This window comes from Nicotiana attenuata, chromosome 12, assembly GCF_001879085.1.
Source record: "Nicotiana attenuata strain UT chromosome 12, NIATTr2, whole genome shotgun sequence".
Taxonomy (NCBI): Eukaryota; Viridiplantae; Streptophyta; class Magnoliopsida; order Solanales; family Solanaceae; genus Nicotiana; species Nicotiana attenuata.
Window position 1 is genome coordinate 8939323 of NC_032000.1, and position 15228 is coordinate 8954550.

The 15228-nt window shown below is 34.1% G+C and overlaps 1 long non-coding RNA gene across 2 annotated transcripts; it reads left to right on the top strand.

Annotated features, from left to right (window-relative positions):
- Positions 202 to 4900, top strand: LOC109235260. Of its 2 annotated transcripts, none has more exons than XR_002069346.1 (5): positions 202 to 395; positions 2210 to 2280; positions 2904 to 3008; positions 4141 to 4525; positions 4647 to 4900. It is a non-coding gene; the product is annotated as an uncharacterized LOC109235260 (long non-coding RNA). The 2 variants fall into 2 exon arrangements; XR_002069345.1 differs by having other exon boundaries at positions 203 to 395; positions 2207 to 2280.

Below are 15228 nucleotides of genomic sequence, written 5' to 3' on the forward strand. Positions count from 1 at the left end.
TTTAAAGAGTTGTTATATTGTCATATTAAATGCAACACTTTACAAGCGTACCCTAAAAATTCCTTATAAAATATTTTTCCAAAAATTTCCCACCAAAATTTCACTTAATAAAATATTTCCCCCCAATTCTCATAAGGGTAAAGATGGACGACGTCCAGTTAGGAGGCAAAAGTCTAAAAATGTCTTATATAAAATTTCACTCAAAATTTCCCCCCAGAATTAATGAAAATATTTTCCCCCAGTACAATATTATCGATCTTTTCCCAATTTTTCTCTCACTGCAGCTTCACCTTAATTGCCTCCTTAACCTAATTTATTCCTTTCAATTCTCTGTTGCATGTATCTTCAGATTACTCTCACCCATATATTATAAATCTCCATCCCTTTCTCTACTGGTAAATATTTCTTTGCTCAAAACTTTTCTATTTTTTTCAATTTTTAGTTTTGTTCTTATACTGTACAATCTTTCTTTTATACTCAAAGCTTTGAACTTTATATAATTTCAGATTCTTGGGCTAAAAAGAAGTAATTTTGTTTTGTTTAGTTTTGGGTATGCTTCGTTAATTTGGGTTTTTGTTTACACTAATTTGGCTTCTGGGTAATTATTGATTTATTGATATGTACTGTTTTGGACCTTTATTTGTTTGCTTACTTTGTGTTTTTTTTTCTTGGGATAAATAGATTAATTTGGGTTCTGGGTAAACGAAATTAGACTAATTTGTTTGCTTACTTTGTGTATTTCGTTGGTTAAATAGACTAATTTGTGTGCTTACTTTGTGTATTTCGTTGGTTAAATAGACTAATTTGTTTGCTTACTTTGTGTACTTCGTTGGTTTTCTTGTGATTAATTGTTTGTGGGTTCATTAAGATAGACTTTTTATTGATGGCGGGTTTTTTCCTTTAGATTTGTAGATATTTAAGTACTTTTTTGGACCTTTATTTTGTCCGTTTTATTTGTGTTTTCTGTTAATTGTTTGTGGGGTTTTAGTTTAGGCTTGAAATCCCAACTACATTGTTCTCCGAAGCATTACGTCGAACACTCAATTCCTTAGAAGAAAACACACTGCCTCGCTTGTGGTTTCATTGTCACAGGTAGTAGCTGGAATTATTTGTTGCAACAGTTTAGGATCATTTAGAAATGATGAGTTTATATCAACACCCTCCTCATCTGCTAGGATTTCAAATCCGTTTGGACTGGCGACAGTTTGTAGAGCATTTGGAATTCCAATAACCAAATCTGGAATTCCATAATATAGATCTATGGCAACTGAGTTGTAGAGCTACTCTAACTGTACAGTGTGTTTAATTGGTCAATTATTGCATATGCCCCATAGATGGCAGATCTTGATATTTTCATGGTCAAGTGAGTTATAGTAAATCATACCAGGGGAAAGATAGAACATCAGGATAGCTTTGATAATATTCAATACTTCATTAAAAGTTAACAAAAATATATAGGAAGATGACTTTGCTCCATGAGTCACGAAGTCCTTTGTCCATATTGGTGAAAAATGTATTCATTGATGAAAATTATTTCTTAGGAAAATGTTTATGGTCATTGGTGTAAATGCTTGGCTGCTTCTCTTTTATATTGATAAATATAAGAACTTGATTCTGTGTTTGTACAGGAATTGCCGTTCCTTTATGTTAAAAGGAATATATTTGAGTAATAGTTCTTAAGAGCCAGAAACAATAAAATTATCGATCAAGACTTTCTTTGTTTGTGAGTCTGATCAAGCTGTGTGTGCTATATCAGTTAATCACTTTGTTCCTTGCAGCTGGAGTTTCTGAGATTCTTTTCTTCTCGCTTCTTCTCTCTGTGAAGAGTGCCTCAAAACACTTCTCATTCAAATGCAGCTATTTTGTTTGGTTCTCTTTTTCATAAACTGAGTTACTGTTCTGTTCCAATCTTGTATGTCATTTGCACTCAGCCCCATTCACAAAGGGATGGACCTTCACCATCTTATTGCTATTTAATATACACAGATAATTGCTAGAACCTTAAATCTCTTTCGCCCACTATTTTTAATGATTGTACATTCTATTCAAAATAATTCTAGTGTGCACATAATCTAGAGCTTTCAAGTTAGTAATTACCTTAACATGGGCAAGCATTATATAAGAATGTAGGTTAGCAAAATAAAGAGAATTGACAAACAAGAATCGTATTGTGGTGGATCCTACTAATTTTACTTTTTTATTCTAGAAGATAAGTCACGCTCGGGAAGATTTATGGTGGACTTGAAGTTGGATTTGGCTTAGCTTAAGTGTCATGACGAGGTAAGAAAGTCTTATTGTTTTACAACACATGATTTTACAGATTTATTCTTGACGTTTAGGATTTAGTTCTACAATATAGTCAATGCTTACTGCAGCACTTTGAGTTCTCACAGTACCTTGTTCCACAGATTGCTGATTTTTGGCATCCTCCACAGTTATGCTTAGGCTTATCTCTTCAGAGTTCTTTTTTGCATTGGCCTTGCCATTAACACTCTGATCCTCTTCATTGTCTGCATCACCATTGTTTTCTTCCTCCACTCCATTTAGCTGGTCTTTTACTAGATGAATATTGCAAACTAGAGCCCTTAGTCCATGAGTTGCTATATGCATGAGAAGAATCACCTATTTTGTCGCCTGAAGATTGTTGTTAGTTTTTTACAGTGTTCTAAAGGTAACTTATTTCTTAAATATTTACTTTCTCACATACTATTATATATTCTTACTAGTTGTTAGGCTAAAGTAACTTAATTATTTTTGTACTTTAGTCGACACTTTGTAATCTTACTTTGTAATTTACATTGGTAATATTTAGTCGACACTTTGTAATCTTACTTTTATTTCTTTTTGTACTTTGTCGGAACAAAGTGATATCTTTTTTATATCTTCTTTGATGTAATTTGTAGCGCGCAACCAAAGAGAACAACGAGGAACCGTCAAAGTCTGAAATGTTTATTACAACTCGTATAAAGAAAGGGAAGGAAGTTCATACATATACTCAAGTTGCAACAGTAAGTCATGTTGCAATTTAAGTCTTATTATTGTATTTTTTCTCTTTAATGCCGTCTCATGAGCTAAAAAAGTAATAAGATGCTTCTTAATGAACTTGCCACCAAATCACCAGACTGATGACTTATATATATATATATATATGTTCATGTACATATGCTTTTGAATATGAATGTGTGTTAAGAGAGTAGTGCATAGTATGATAACTAAAAGTAGCATGTATGCGTTGTTGTATCCTACATTCTTTTAGCACTGATTGATAACTACATAAGAAACAATTATTGGGAAGAAACTAGTTTTGAATGCTAAAGGAGTAATTCTTGTGACTCTGTCTGTCACCTAGGTCTTAATGTGCCAACGAGAAAAAAAGTGTATGTTTATTTGCTTTCTTGGAATAAATTGATAAATAATGTATGTCCAGTTAAATCCTGATAACTGGACATGACAGCACAGTCAAGTAAATGACTGCACACATCATATCTCTAATCTCCAAGCTAGACACAATTATGTATATCATGAGCAATTGGTCCAAAAAGAATAGCAAAAGTAATACAAAGTTTATAAATGTGAGGACCTGAATGACAAAAAACGCAAATAAAAGAAAGTACCACTTATTTGAGTCTACAACTTCAAAGAGCTTGAGAACCTGATTCTAACAGATGCGTGGCCTCATTCTCATGCACAGCATATTTGTGCACATCAGTAGCAGCTGCAACTCCAAAACTTGACGCAACTGTAGCACCTTTTGTAGCACTAGGAATATTACTGATTTTCCACCCTTAGTTTTTCTCAACTAGCTGCACCTCAAGACTCCTCTGCTCCCTGCTACATCATTTTCACGACCTGATGCAACAGTAGGAACAACTCCCCTTGTACCATCATCAGCTTGGCCTGCAACATTATGTGTAATCCCAGAAGACTAATTAGGATTAACATGCACAAATCAGTTCTGTTTGTTTGAAACTTCATATTAAATTGGTTACAATCCTTGTCGCTGAAAACTCCATTGACATTCTTGGATAAATTTTGAGGTCTGCTAAACTTTTTTTTAATCTAACTTGACTTGTTGAAAGTTATTTTAGTGTTCGTTCTATCTTGACTTGTAAGTGATGTGCAATAATATTTTTTTGACAGTCTGAACTTCAGAATCGTCAAAGTTCCGGAGAAACATCAGATTAGGGCTGTATCTGGAAAGGAGCAGCCTGGTCGGGTTAGATGCTATGGTAGATCGGTGACGACAAGCTCTCTGAAAAAAGATGAAGAAATCACCAAGCTTAAGCAAAAGCATGTCAATGAAATAACTTCTCTCAAGGAAGAAATGAAGGAAATGATGAGAGATGAAATGCAATGTATTTTTAGTCAAATGGTGAAAAACAACCCTGGACTGGATTTTCATGATATACAAGTGTTTGTTGGATCTAATATTCCTTCACCAGTTGATGCAAGTAGTGCACGAGCTATGAGAGGCCAAAATCTACCACATTCTTCTGGCTCAACTCACGCCCCAAGTCTTGAAAAGGTATTTATATTTCCCACTTCCAAAAACTACCTCGATTTTAACGTACAAAATCATGCTTTCTAACCAGTGTATACTATATATATGTTTATTCGTAATTTTTAATTTTATTTTGAATGTGTAGGAAAATACGGGTGATGCAATTGGATATGGTGGTCACAAATCAATTTGATTCATTAAAGTGAATGGTGAAGACCTTTTGAACAATTGGGATGTTTATTTTTATTGATTCTATAAATATGAATACATTTGGTTTTGTAGAGGTTTTTGCTAGTGAACTCTTGAACCAACAGTGCTTTATTACTATAGACAGTACATAAAGTATGTTTCTTTGTTGAATTTATTTTAAGTATATGTATTTGAATTATTTTTATTCTATTACTTATTATCTAATTTAATGCTTGAGATATATGTGTGTGTGAGAATAGAATTTGATGCAAACAAATATAGTTTTTTAACCACAAAATTGTGGCTAATATAAGTATTTGAAAAATAATTTTGTTGTGTAGACAAAATCGCCACGCTTAAAAAGTGTGGCCATAGGGACTGTCAATTTGGCGTTCTTACCGATAAATGTTGCTCTAGAAGCCACACTTTGTAAGCGTAGCCTTTAACGTGACAAAGATCACGCTTCATAAGTGTAGCCTTATGTCATAAAAGCGTGGCTATATGAGAAAATATAAGTGTGGCCTTTGTATGGTATCGGCCACACTTTTAAAGCGTGGCTTCTAAGGCAACACCTACAAAGCGTGGCCAATAGTCAAAGGTTACGGTACTTTAGGCCACCCCCAAAAAGCGTTGCCTAAGGTCGTAAAGTGTTGCCTTTGCCCAAACGCTACACTTCTTGGCATCTTAGGCCACACTTCTCAGGAGTGGTTGTATGCCTAAAATGTTGTAGTGCCAATTATGCCCCCACCAATTGTGTATTTGCCGTTGCAAGTTAGTCATCCATTCTAGATATATCTGGGTGCCAATTTATCTCTCATTGTACAGTTTTTTTTCTAGTACCAACAACAGTCCTGGGATTGTATATATTCCTACCAATCCCTCCCCTTCAGGTACACGTGATTAACCCATTTTACCCATGTCTGCTTTCTTTGCTATATCCCATACATATTTCTCAATTGCAGCCTCGTTCCATTTTACGTCTCAAATCCCTAATCCTCTTTCCTTTTTGGGTCTAGTAACCACATCGCATGCCATTGGAGGTGTTCTATTTGTTTCTACTCTCACGTCCCCCAGGAAGTTCATGCAGATTGCTGTAATTCTCTTCATCACAAGTCTTACTCTTTGCTTTAAATTTGGTCGCAACCTTCTATGAATTAATTGGATCATAAGATTTAGAGCGATATTCATTAAAAATTTGTTAACTTCAACATCAGAGCGAATTCCAAACTTCTCATCTCTGAAGTCGAAGCAGTCACTAGAATTATTGGATGAATGAGTAGTCCAATAAAGTACCCCGTTGAGGAATATGTAATCCCTGGAAAAATAATCGTGCTAAGGAGTTTTCGTGATTAGTTCTATTTCTCTCTACGACATAGTTCCTAGAGTTAGAATCATAATCTTTAATCGATCTTTGTGATGATAAACATAAAGAAATTTGTGTTGTTCCACGACCGAATCAAATCCTAGAAACACATAAGAATAACGACCCTCCCAGTAAAAAATTATTAGAGAGGATGGCAAAGCTTTCATCTCCCACATGGTGACATTGCATAAGTAAATTTCAGACTTATACTTGTTATAAGTACAAACAAGGCCATTGCAATTGTTTGAGCACATATGGAACTTAACTCTTGTCTCTAAATAATGACGGGGAACGAGTTATAAAGATAATTTTTCTAGACGTTGTATATTACGCTTAAAAGATCTTCGAGGATTAGGAGGAAAAATATGTAGTTAAAAAAGAGTGGGTGGGTGAGGGACCACGAGCATGAAAATCTACATTATGGGATTTAACAAAGTCAGAATCATGTCCTATCAAACTCTTACAAGCCTTACAAACACACGTGAATCGCATCAAAGATTTGGCAGGAGGGAGCCGTGTTAGTATCTGAAATATTATGTGTTAGAAAATAATGGGATGAAATAATTTGGCATCAATAGTGTAATTATTGTCCTTAAAGAATTTAAGCTTTCCACTTTGTTGCTGTATGGATAATAGTAGAATTCCTCCAGAATTTTATAAAGTCTCTAAAATTCAAGTTTCAGCAATTAACTCGTATTTCTCACAAGAACATAATATTTGTGAGTTGTAGAAAATAAGTAGAAGAGAAAGGGATTCCAAAATTATTGGATGTATTTCATTTTGAAGATGATATGGGTATTTGTAATACCTCTAGGCGTCTGTTGGAATTAACAGATTCATCTCATTATAACATGCACCTGTTAAAACCAATAGTCACCTTTTTTGAATTTAAAAATAAAACTCTTAAAAAAAACGTTTTTAATTAACTAATAAAATAATAAGTGACAAAGCTATTAACTCCGGGCTACTTATTGCCCCAAAGCCCAATTGGGCAATCTTGACTGTTAATAGTATAGTCAAATTTTAATTTCCCTCCAAAACATCCTTTAAAATATTCAAACTATATAAGATAAAGAAGTGGCTTTAAACACTTTTTTCTTTCTTTCCTTTTCCAATACCCTTGAGTGCCTCCCTCCAAGAACTCCACACCTTGCCCTTGGGCTCACTCGAACTCACAACCTCTTGGTTGGAAGCAATGTTTTAAAAGGCGGGGGCGTGAGGCGAGGCGTTTTACCTCTGACGAGGCGAGGCGTAAGCCCTGAGACATGGGGCGTAAGTCCCACGGATCTTTAAATTTTACTAATTTCAAGAATTTTAAAATAGTATAAAATAAAAAATAATTATAAAAATTACATTAAAATCACAAAATTATAACAAATAATATATTTAAAATATTTATAAAGTATAATTCAACTATGAATAATACGAAAAGTATAACATATATCATAATATGCAAATTAGTTGTAACGTCATTACAACTCAAACATCAAAAGTTATGTATTCGATACGAAGTCTTATATGTATCTCTTAAGGAGTAATGAATCTTGAAAGAATTTCGATATTATAAATTTGATATTTTTCTTAAATACTCCTTTTATTTAATATTTCTATTTGAAAGAGAATTAATATGAAAACATAATTCACATTTTCAATATGATTCTCTAGCATCATTTATTTTTATGTTTCAACAATTTAATAAAGTGACACATAATTCACCATACAATACCATGATAACTAATTATTTGTAAATAGTTACTAGCTAATACTGAGCTATTAAATTAATAAGTATTGTATCTCGTAAACGTGAAAAAAATAATATTTAGAAAAATAATTATAAAAAAATTATAAACTATTATATAGTAAAGACATAACAAAAGTTAATAAATAAATACTTTTTTAAATGAAAGATTTATTTAAAATTAACTATCATAGCAGTCTTAATGGATAACGTACAATAATTTTTATTTTAATTATGACACAAAATACTCTCAACTTAATGATTTATGATTAAGAAAAAAGTAATTTTGAATAGTCAACGATTTATTAAGAAAATTTGAGGATTTACAAGGTTAGTTACATACAGTTGCATAAAGTTCTATTAGGCGAGCCCAGTACTCTGGGCGTTGGGCGTGTTCGGGGCGTAAGCCCCGATGGCCGAGGCGTAAGTCTCACGGAACTAAGCCCCACACATAAGCCCAGGGGCGTTTTAAGAGTGCTCCGCTCCGGGGCGAGCCCCGAACGAGTCCGAATTCTGCATTTTAAAACAGAGGTTGGAAGTGGAGTATACTCACCACTAGAGCAACCCATTCTTGTCAACTAGGAATCAAATTATATTCGATCTGTAATACCATATACTCCTACTTGAATTAATTGTATTGCCATGCATAAAAGTAGTCTCACCATATTAGGGAGATCTTTTTTCCAATTCTACTCGGTATTTGATGCTCAACAATATTAGTTTTCAATTTAACGTAAAGAACTTTTGTTCACAAACCGTGAAACAAATTTGACATACAATTTGATTCAAAATATTGCAAAACTAAGAATACAATTGATTTGTTATAAATAGAATCCTATTTATGGTGAATGTCCATATTTAGAGAGATTCTAGGGTTTATTACTTGGTGGCTAAGTCACCATCTCCCTATAAATAGAGGGTTCTATTCCATTGTAATTCATCCCAAAATCAATAAGAATCCTTTCTCTCTCTCTTTCTCTGCAATATTGTTCTTCTACTTTTGTTGTTTTATAACACGTTATCAGCACGAGACTCTAACCAATTGAGTAGAAGCTTTGGGATTGAGCATAATGATTGTCAATTATTCCATGAACTTCCTTCATGATTAAATTCTGGATTTAAGGTAAGTATTTTACTTTATTTTTCTCTTTTAAATTCTTGAAATTCTATAATTTGATTTTATATACAAGCAAAGACAACAAGGTTTGATTATAACTCTAATGGAGTTCGTAAGAAATTATAACCACCTGAAGTGGTAAAATTTCAATGTCTTGCCATGATCAAATTCATGTATGATTACGGGCACAAAAAGTGAAAACTCGTCCCATTGAATTTGCTCCATTCTCATTCCCTTAAGAGAAATGTGATAGCAGTATGTGATAAGTCTGAAAGAAGACAAAATTATCACTATGAATGTATCAATGGATGTGGACGTGGCAATAGACGAAATTATAATCGTCATCATTGTGATAATGAGAATAATAAGGATTCTCAAAATAATTCTTCACTCTGTGAAAGTAATATTTGTCATCGATTTGAAATGAGATTTTATAAAGCACATACAGATGATTATGGTCCATTCATGATGTGAATGTGACAACATCTTATTTATGAATACATATTCATTCTTGGAAGAATATGAACGTGCTAGTGGTAGTGAATATACCACACTCACCTCTAGAAGGAGGTTTGAGATGATATAAGAAAATAATGTCATTATTATGGCATGAATGGTCATTGGTCACGTACTTATTGTATGCCAAAATATTTTGGCATTGTGATTATTAAAAGACAACAGTAATGCAAGAAACAGATCTTGCATATAATTTTAACCATAACCATAATGGTATAACTTTCTCTTTAAAAGAGATATTCACCATATGGATGTTGATGAATATGTGGTAGTACCAAATTAATTGAGAGCTCTGGAAGAGCCAATTATTATTATTTTGGAGAAACACAATTGATTACCAATAAAGTATTGTGTTGTAGTAAGTCTCAAAGAAACTTATTCAGTTTCCAAAGTATACGCGAAAGCGGTTGATTATATTGAGACTATAAATAAAGGAAAGATTTAATATCTTCTATTACTACAACTTGTAGTATGTATGTGAAAAGCTACCCGCTTTATTCTCCAATTTGTACTACATAAACAAAAGAATGCCACAATAAATAGAAGTTTATTGATATAAAAACCCATATCATAATAAACTTGGAGTTTATTGATAATTGCACACGTCATGGTGTAAATATGAAGTTTATCAATATTGATAATTTATTCAGTTGGCATAATTGGTTTATCCATATCAATTTAAGTATGATGTGCAAAAATAAAAGAGAATTCACATGGGTAAATATTAAAGAACAAGAAAGTTCTTTACGAATTCTCTTATGTTGCTTGTTCTCATTAATTAATAGACCAACTAAAATTGGGATTGAATCCCATGAATGCTGGAAATTTCAAAGGTGAATATGGGCCCATTCACCTGCCATGTATACATTAACCCGCAACATGGTGTTTTGCGAGTAACTTGCTCAATAATTTAATTTCGAGCATAATTTCCAGATTTTTTATTCAAGAAGTTTATCTTGATAAGTTGGTTTACATCACAGTTCGTTTAGCAAAATGATTTATTGAGTGCCTCCACTTAATAGCTAAACTATTGCTTATGAGAACAAAGTTATCTATATCAGTTTGATATAGGTTATATACGAAAGTATATTACATTCTCCCCTCACAAGTGGTTCAGGGTCAGGAATCAAATAATTCCATCTTATTATAATTGATGTGCGGCGTATATTTTGATTAACACCATAACGCACAAAGATGGATTCTCAAAGTTGAGAAAACAAGTTAGTTTTTTTCTAACATGAGGGGGAGACAAGAGACAACAGTTAAGAAAAAGTTACATGGAATGAATTATCATTTATACATCTAGATCATCGAATAAAATAATATGAACTTGAAGTTCATAAAAGGATAATTCATGTGCAATTTATTGCAAAGCATGCTAGACGCATTTGCTGACCCAAAGAAAGTAACTATATTCTCATTGCAAATGCTCCTATTAATATAAGTCCTAGAAGGACAAAGTCTATGGTAAGCTTAAAGCGTATAGACAATAAGTTTCAAATAAACTTCTTGATAAAGAAGATGAGCAAATGATCAAAATAAAGGAGGCAAGTGATCTAGAAGATCACATGACATAACACTTCATAAAATCTCATGAGAGATTCAGGTACCTGAATATATGAATGAAGAGATCTCTATGTTATGTCTTTATGAAAAATAAGGAGGTTGGAACCGATATAAAATATTTGTCGACGACATCTATCATAGCGCTAAGATAGATGAGGATCTTAAGTCTATCGAATATAGACACAAAAATATTGGCCAAATGGAAGAGCCACAATTCAGGTATAATTTGAATTCATATGAAAGACATGTAGTTTTGAACATGTAGTTCAAATACTTGAAAGTATAAAGCCAATGATATGTGCAATCAGTTTTCGATATCTTATTTGTCTAGCATGACATGAAACCTTGATATGCATCTAATTAAAGTCTATTATATGACTTATATGGCTTAACTTATGAGACCCTTGAAAGATTTAAATTGCTTGAAGCATATACAATTTTTGATCTTGAAGTACCACATCCTCATTGCAATTTGTGCATATATGTATCTTGCTATAACTATAAGCATGATAATGTGATAGCAAGAATACCTCCATAGAGATATTGAAGAGTCATTCTACGATGTTTATGAAGACATTATATTTCTATCAAGAATGATGATTTCAAGGTGCAATATATTCATTCAAGTTAATATGGCTGATTTGTTCATCAAATCTCTACCAAAGATCTTTTGAAGATGGTGCACAAGATTGGAATGCAAATGCTCAAGGATGTGAATTGATGCTCTCATCAGGGGGAGTTAATACGCGTTGTACTCTTTTTCCGTTTCAAGGTTTTGTCCTACTGGGTTTTCCTTGCAAGGTTTTTAACGAGGCAACCAAAAGGCGTATTGTTAGATAAGTGTACTCTTTTTCCTTTACTAGAATTTTTTTCCCACTGGGTTTTATTTTAGTTAAGGTTTTAACGAGGCACGTTATCTGTTGAATAGACATTCAGGGGGAGTGTTATAAATAGAATCCTATTTATGGTGAATGTCCATATTTAGAGAGATTCTAGGGTTTATTACTTGGTGGCTAAGTCACCATCTCCCTATAAATAGAGGGTTCTATTCCATTGTAATTCATCCTAAAATCAATAAGAATCTTTCTCTCTCTCTTTCTCTGCAATATTGTTCTTCTACTTTTATTGTTTTATAACATGATTACTTTTTAGGTACATCAAAAGTGTATAGGATTAAATTTGGCTCATAACGCCCCCACGCCAAATGGGCACGTCCCTTATAATAAGGGCGACCCGAGTGAGGGCACGACCCAAGTTGGTGAAGAAGAAGTGACGTCGGTTAGTGCCTGACCTTTTTACTGAGTAGAAGCCACCAACTTTTGTACCTTTTTAATTATTTCGAGGGAGGTCTCCTACTATATAAAGGAGACCTCCACATTGTAATAGGGGGATGGTTATTCTCGGATAATACAATTTCTCTCTCTCTCTCTCTCTCTCTCTCTCTCTCTCTTATCTCTTTCTTGATTTTCCAACCATTGCTTCGCTCTTAAGCTAAGTCTATTTCACTACGAACTTACAGATCTACAAACATTCTTGAAGCAATAATCATCTTTTGGGCTTATTATATTTGATAACGATTTAACCCTATATATTTTCGATTGTTTTTAAGCTTATAAAATACGAATATAATTTTTGAGCTAAACAATTTGGCGCCGTCTGTGGGGATTTCGAGAATCAAAACCATAGTATCCACCTAGAGATCAACCAACTACCACTCTCTACACCACACAAAAACAGAAAATGGCCGAAAATAACACAAGATCGAAAGCTATATTGGGTGTCACTACCAATCTCCTTGGCCCTCTCAACGAGGCCAGTGACGATGGCATCCTAAATGCAACCCCTAGCATCACACCGGGTGTAGAGATCTCACCTTCCCCATCCGAAGGTTTGACGATCTTGCACGAAAAAGGAGCTTCCACATCTGCGGCTACGGAAGCACCCTCAGCGGTCAAGAAGCTACTGGAAAGATGGCTAACAAGCACTCTAAGTGGCTTGGTTGAGAGGTCACCACAAAGTAACATCGGGTGTACACCAACGGTAGGTACCACTACTGCCGTGGGTGAACCGGAAGTTGCACTAGCGAATAACAAACCCATCGAGACACAGACCAATGATGGCACGCTAACAGCAATCCTAAAGAAGATGGAAGAAATGGAAAATGAAAACAAGGCGCTCCGCGGTCAGATGAAGGAACATCAGGAGAGGGTCGACAAGATCCCCGGTGCTCCCAAGTTGCTACCAAAACGCGACGTGGGAAGGTTCGTTGAACAACCATACACTGAAGAAGCTGCCCCTCACTCCACCCCAAAAACATTCAAGATGCCACCCTACTTGAGGGTATATGACGGAACCACAGATCCCGAGGATCATCTGATCCACTACGTCACCGCTGTGAAGGGCAACAACCTATCAAAAGAACAGGTACCGTCGGTACTGCTGAAGAAGTTTGGCGAGACGTTGACAGGAGGGGCCTTAACATGGTACTCTCAGCTACCGGCTAAGGCAATATCAACGTTCGAGGAAATGGCGGATAAGTTCGTCACATCCCATGCAAGCGCGAAGAAAGCGGAGGCCAGGGTCAACGACATCTTCACCGTCATTCAAATGCCCATTCCCCTTTATTAAAACTCTACCTCTTACACTCTAACCTACACACATTCTTTTAGGAATTTTTACATTCCTATGCCACATAGAAAACCTTATTACCCTAAATGTTTAAGGTTTGACTTAATTACACTTAGTATACCAAATTACCAATTCTATACCTTAGTGTATTTTAAGGGTACAACTAATGCTGCCAAACAAAATCAGTTAGAGCTTTTGGTGTTTTGCAAATTCTCGTGATGTGCCTCACGTTTCTAGTTCCTTGAGGATCCATGATGTGGTTGCTGACTAGGATAGCTGATTGGGTATCGGAAGTGTTCATAACAACTTCTCACAACTACTAGCAAGAATTAGTCAAAGGTTAGGCTAAGTAATAGCCACATCCTAAAACATTAGCAATGAATAGCTAAATCCTACCAAACAAACTAAAGATTAGGAGAATATGAGTATTCAACCCCTAATTTAATTCTCCAATTTTATGCTTGTCCCTTTCTAAAATTCAGATTCGCCCAAAAAAATCGCACACATTTAATAAAATCTTCAATCCTATAAGTTCAGAAGATTTCATGGCAATAACATATATATCACCATGTATATGAATGTATATCACTAATTAATCTAACCTGCTAGTGCGTGGGATTGAGGTTCGATTGTAGCTTGTAGCTTAATTGGTATTTTCGACATTGGTAAATTTCTCATTCAATTGTAGCTTAATTGGTATTTTCGGCATAATTGCATTTTTTGCAGAAGATTTTGTAGAAGTTTTAGTCGTTTTGGATTTGTGAAAACAGAAAACAATGCATCTACAATCAGAATATAAATATTCTACAATTCATCTACAAAATATCTACAAACTGGGTATATTGAATTTTAATATCCCAATTGCCATTCGATTGTAGTTTAATTGGGATTTTCAACATAATTGCGTTTTTGCAGAAGATTTGTAGAAGTTTTAGTCGTTTTTGATTTGTGAAAACAGAAAACAAAGCATCTACAATTAGAATACAAATAATGTACAATTTATCTACATATTGCAGAAATTGTAGATAAATTGTAGATTATTTGTATTCTTCTTCTTCTTCTTCGAGTTTCAATCTGAAATTCAGTCAAAACCAAGTCTAATCTTCACCAAAACCCCTCAAAATTGAGATATAAACTCCAAACCTTATTCCCGATTATTTTCAACAACACCCAATCCAAACAAATAATGATTTTTGAAAACTCAAATTTGAATTCAAAGCTTTCAAGCTTTTTAATGGCTGTCAATGGTGGAATTGCTGCTCTCTTTTCATTTGCTTTGTATTACTGAAATTTGCGATTGAGAAATAGAGAGAGATGTAGAGAGAATGTCGACGAACAGAGCTTTTGCAGAACTGATTTCTACAATTTGAAATTGAGCTTCTGATTTCGACGAACTGAGCTTTTGATTTGTGTCTTAAGCGAAAACATCGAAGAACAGATCTGAGCTTTTGAACAGATTTGATATCGATGAATTGAGCTTTTGAACAGATTTGATTTGTGGATAAATCAATTAGAACATTCTGTTCCTGAATTTTAGCACGCCTAATTAGGAAGATTCAGCTACTAATAATTAGTATTTAATGAATGGTATAATAATTGTAGGAAAAATG